Genomic DNA, 6,214 nt, shown 5'->3' with positions numbered 1-6,214 from the left:
ATACCACACGTTTTCACAGCCTAGCCTCACAGAGGGGCCCAAAATCAAGGAGCATAATTTGTGTAACTCATTTCCTGACTACCTATCATATTTCATGAATCCTTGAAGTGCAAGGACAGGAGAAACGTCGACAAAATTATCCCATTTTGGAAAGAAAACACTCCAAGGTATTTTCTGAAAGGCATGGTGAGTCTTGAAAATGAAGGAAAGAAAATTAAAATGTATTTTTTTTTTAACACAAAGTTTTCAATGAAAAAAGATATTTCTCACACACATCATAGGCATATTTAGAATTACACCCCAAAATACAATCTACTACTCCTCCCAAGTATGGTGATACCACATGCATGAGACTTTTGCACAGCCTAGCCACATAGAGAGGCTCAAAATCCAAGGAGCACCTACAGACGTTGCGGGGACATAAATTACATATCTAACTTCCTGACTACCTATCATATTTTTGGAGGCCCTGGAGCACCAGAACAATGAAAACACCCCCAAAAGCACCACATTTTGGAAATCAAACTCACCAAGGTATTTCCTAAGAGGCACGGTGAGTCTTTTGAGGACTTCATTTTTTGCAACAAGATTTTTGAAAATGCAGAAAGAAAATGAAAATAATTTTTATATGCAAAGTTGTCAATTTTATAAGCAATTTTTCACACACAGCATAGACATCCTTAGAATTACAACCAAAACACATTCTGGTACTCCCTTTCCGAGTATTGAAATACCACACATGTGAAGCTTTTTCACTTGGACTGAGTATGTACCAACCATTCTATCTTGCTTAACACAAAAATCAACCAGTTGTGTTAAAACCAATGTACTGTAATGGTTGCCTCACCTCTATACCAGTGATCATGGAATATAGCTTAGTGTAGCATCACCTGTAGCAGTCTCCACTCCTGTAAGCCAAGCAAGCCTAGTATGTGGCTGCCCCAAGGAATGTCATGTTCTCTGGCCAGGAAGTACAGGAGGCTGAAAAAAGAAAGAACAAAAGAGTTCCGGGGTGGAGTTCTCCACAGAGGATGGCTGGGACTGGTAGTAAGAAGAGCCGGCAAAACTGTAATCCTGTAATCAGAGTGACAATAAGACAATAAAGCTGACCCGTTTCGGCAATAGCCTTAGTTGTAGCTTGTTTGAAACAGATATGGCCTGGGACTGGTGTCTTGCAGGAACATAGTCAGTCAGATGTGCAGATGGGCAAGTTCAGGTGGCAAGCAGAAGCCAGGTCAATAAACAGGCCAGGGTTAGGACAGATGGCAGGCGCATGCAATACTGCACTGGCATAACGGTTATCAGGAATACTGTTGCTAGCTGCACTGGTCTTCTGACATTGGGATTTGTGTAGCAGCAATCAGGAACAATGTTACTGATTTACACAGGTCTGGTGACACTGGGGACTAGTGTGGCATCAGTCAGAAACACTGCGTCTTTAATATTGATTGAACCCTGGGCAAACATTTTCTTGCCCCCCCCCCATGCAATTTGGCTCTCCACCTGCTCTGAGACATACAATAAATAGCAGCTAGACTCAAAATCTGTTTAACAATTCAGATCAGGCATCAATTGCCAGAGGTTACAGTGTATCATTACTGCTCACTGACTGGCTGCTAGAGGTTACAGCACACATTAGGGCTCACTGATTATTTGATAGCGGTTACAGCACATGACTTCTGCTTGTTGATTGGTTGCTAGAGATTACTGGACATCCTTACCACTCACGAATTGGTTGCTAGAGGTTACTGCACATTATTACTGCTCCCTGATTGGTTGCTAGGGGTTACTGCATATCCTTACCGCTCAATGATTGGTTGCAAGAGGTTTGTGCACATCATTACTGCTCACTGATTGGTTGCTAAAGGTTAAAGCACATCATCTCCTCACTGCCTGCACACCATGGACTGGGGGAGGTGAGGGGACCCAGCAATAGACAGAAAACTCTTAGGAATCCTAGGACTCCTGGGATCAGTGGCAATGCTGGGGGGGGATGGGGTGTGATCAGTGGCAATGCGGGGGGGTTGATGGGATTAGTTAGGAGGCAGTACACTGTGGCAAATTCTGCATCATGTAGAGCAAAGCTGGGAATCATCAATATCAAGAGGGATTTCTACTCTGACACCAATGTAATAGGAACATTTACACCAACCACCAGTGTAGGGGGAATAAACAATGACCTCCATGTAAGGGGGAATTTACACTGACAACCATTGTCAAGGAGATTTGTACTGACCACTAATGTAAGGTGACATTTCTACACTGACCACTAAGGTCAGGGGGGATTTACAATGATCACCAATGTAAAGGAGAATTTACACTGACCACCACTGTAAGGGCAATTTTGCATATACCACCAATGTAAAGGGAAATGTACACTAATCACCAATGTAATGGGGGATTTTACATCAACCGCCAATAAAGGGAGATTTCTATACTGATCACCAATGTAAGTGGGGATTTCCACTCACCCTGATTTAAAGAGGGCTTCTACATCAACAACCAATGTAATTGGATTCAACCACAAATGCAAGTTTTGATTTTTTTTTACCGACTACCATTATAAAGAGGAGTTTCTACACTGGCCACCAATGTAATGGGGATTTACACTGGGCACTAATGTAATTGGGATTTACACCGATCACTAATGTACTAGGAGCATTCACAGTAACCACCAATGTAAGGAGGAATTTACACTGACCACCAATGTAAGGGGGACCTTCACACTGGCCACTAGTGTGAATGAAAGGATTGTACACCAAGCCCCAATGTAATGAGAAAATTTACACTGACCACTGATATAACTGAAACATTTAGCCTGCGTTCACATTTATGTGTCTTGGGAATGTATGCAAAATCGCTTTCCTGACACCACAGAAACATGCTGCCCTTTAGCAGATACACAGCAGTGCTATGAATTGTTAATGATACCCTCACACATCTGCTGAGAAGTGCGTATTCCCATGCACCAAAATTCACGGTGCTGTGGCTCTATGTTATTTTGAAAAAGGGCTCCACCTCCAACACAGGACACAGAGGCCATTGGCTCCTGCTGCTGTCCATCAAATCATGTGAGAAGGAAGCGGGGGCAGGGCCAGGCTGCACTGTGTGTGTGTGTGTGTGTGTGTCTCTTGACGCTCACAGCAGGGTTCCCCATAGCACACAGCTTGATATAGAGGCACACACACAGTATAGGAGGAGCCAAGAGCGCCGGAGGGGGACCCCAGAAGAGGAAGATCAGGGCCACTCTGTGCAATACCATTGCACAAAGCAGGTAAGTATACCATTTTTCTCATTATAGGAAAAATGAAGCCTTTAAAACCACTTTAATAAACAATTGTGCTATGTGACGTAAACAATTGGAAATACCTCCATCGAGTGGGAGTGGCCTAGAAGAAGATGATTAAACAGAACCACTCCCTGGCCACCTACCTCTAAATGAACATAGCAGCTGTTTGGGTGAGTACACATTGCCATGGCCTTGATACTTAGCTTCATAGTGCAGCAATTTTAACTCGACATGTCAAATTTCACAGGCAGCATCGCCTGTCAAACTTGCCCATTGAGCTCAATGAGGCTGCACAGCAGCCACAAGCCATATGCTTGCCTTGTGGTTGTGACACAGTATTTCAATGCAAAATTCCCATTCGGCTGGAAAAAAAAACACATTCAGGAGGCAGCAGTATCACCTCCTGCACTAACAGTGGGAGGGTCTTAAAGGGGCATTAAATACCAGAAGTGTACGTTAAGTACAGAGTGCAGGGTTCACGTGTGTGCTACATACAGAGTGCAAGTTTCAGGGGTGTGCTGCATACAGAGTGCAGAGTACAGGGGCACCCCCTTTTCCCCCAAAATCATCACTTCCCCCTGTACAGTGCTCTACTCCCACTCTTAAATCCCCCTCATTGACAGTACCTGATAGAGAACTGCGGCTGCAGAAGAGCAGGACAGGTTGCTCAGGAGGAGAGTGTAGTGTAGCTGTGGGGCCGTGGGCAAGCACGCAGAGAGGCGTCAGGCAGAGCACAATTGAGTTAACTCCACACCTGGAACTAGAGGAGCAGGATTGGCAAATGCGGACAAAGGCCCCAGAATAAGTGGGTGCTGGTGCTGCATCAAGCTGTCAAGGGGACCTTTTTATACTTGCAGAGCCAACACTAACCTGCCGGGAAAAAAAGGACCGATTTTTACTGAGATAAAATTCCCCTAATAGACATTTACTGACAGCTGTAAAAATCACTGATTTTTACAAACTACCAGTAAATTTACTGACAGTTATGCCGCGTACACACGACCGGACTTTCCGGCAGAAAAGGTCCGATGGAATCATTCCATTGGACATTCCGTTTGTGTGTGGGCTTCATCAGACTTTTTCTTTCGAAAATTCTGACAGACCTAGAAATAGAACATGTTTCAAGTCTTTCTGACAGAATCAGTTCCTATCGGGGAAACCGCTTGTCTGTATGCTAGTCCGACGGAACAAAAACGACGCAAGGGCAGCTATTGGCTACTGGCTATTGAGCTTCCTTTTTCCAGTCCCTTCCATCGCGTTCTAAACGATCGGACGATGGTGTGATTGTGTGTAGGCAAGTCCGTTTCAGCGGAACTCCGTCGGAACTCCGTCGAAAAAAACGTCAGAGTTTATTCTGATGGAAAAAACGGTCGTGTGTGTGCGGCATTAGGCAAACTGGCTATGCTGCCATGGATTAGAAAGTGAAATTATCAGGTAAATGTGACACACTATTCCATTTTCAGGAATGAACTACCAATGCCTCGTACTGTGTGTCTTAAAGTGGAACTTTAATCAGAAAATTAAAGAGGAGTTCCACCCAGGGGGGCCGTCAAAAAAAAAAAAAATTAAAAGTCAGCAGCTACAAATACTGCAGCTGCTGACTTTTAATTGGACACTTACCTGTCCCTGGGTCCAGCGATGCGGGGGATCGAAGCCCCGCTCGTCCCCCCCCCCCTCCGCTCGTCGGCGCTGGCATTTCAACTGTGGGCGCCGGGCTGTGGCTTCACAGCCTGGCACCCACTGCGCATGTGCGAGCGGCGCCGCGCGCCGTGATTGGCCGCTCAATCACCTGGGACCTGTAATGGGTCCCAGATGATTGACAGGAGGGAGGGAGCAGAGCGGAGCCCTTCCTGTGCCGAGGGGGAAGTGATGTCACCAGCCCAGGCAAAGGAACAGGCAGACTACGAGGGACCACCTAGCAACAGGCATTTAGAGGTAAGTGAAAAAAAAAAAATATCCAAATTTTTTTTGTTTTTTTTTTTAGAATTTTTCCAGGTATTTTTTTTTTTTTGGGTGGAACCCCACTTTAAGTCCTGCTAGGTCACTCCAGGCTGGCGCCTTTTGCAGGTATGGCTAAGTAACTAAATGTCTAAACTAATTTAAAGGAAGCAACAGGAATGACAGACTGTGCTGAGGGAACACTGTTGAGGAAGGGAGAAAAGAAAACCAGGAGAGGTGAAAGGACAAACTCTGCTGCCAGGGAAACACAAAATAATTGAACCTGCAAGGATAGAGTCTTATCTTAGTCCTGGTCTGTTGCAGAAAAGGACATGTAGGGAAGAGCACTGTGGTCAAAGAAAAGAAGATTTTAGTTTTAAAAAATAAATTTTTCAGATAATAAATGTATGTATATATACTGTGTGTGTGTGTGTGTGTGTGTGTGTGTGTGTGTGTATATATATATATATAATGTATATACCATATTACCAAAAGTATTGGGACGCCTGCCTTTACACGCACATGAACTTTAATGGCATCCCAGTCTTAGTCCGTAGGGTTCAATATTGAGTTGGCCCACCCTTTGCAGCTATAACAGCTTCAACTCTTCTGAGAAGGCTGTCCACAAGGTTTAGTAGTGTGTCTATAGGAATATTTGACCATTCTTCCAGAAGCGCATTTGTGAGGTCAGGCACTGATGTGGACGAGAAGGCCTGGCTTGCAGTCGCTGCTCTAAATCATGCCAAAGGTGTTCTATTGGGTTGAGGTCAGGACTCTGTGCAGGCTAGTCAAGTTCCTCCACCCCAAACTCTTTATGGACCTTGCTCTGTGCACTGGTCCAAATCATTTGTTGGATGGGAGATTATGTTGTGGGGTTGTTTTTCAGGGGTTGGGCTTGGCCCCTTAGCTCCAGTAAAGGGAACTCTTAAGGCATCCGCATAGCAAGACATTTTGGACAATTTCATACTCCCAACTTTGTGGTAACAG

This window comes from Aquarana catesbeiana, linkage group LG04, assembly GCF_042186555.1.
Source record: "Aquarana catesbeiana isolate 2022-GZ linkage group LG04, ASM4218655v1, whole genome shotgun sequence".
Classification (NCBI taxonomy): Eukaryota; Metazoa; Chordata; class Amphibia; order Anura; family Ranidae; genus Aquarana; species Aquarana catesbeiana.
The sequence above is the reverse complement of the archived record's forward strand: the minus strand, read 5'-3'. Positions refer to the sequence as shown.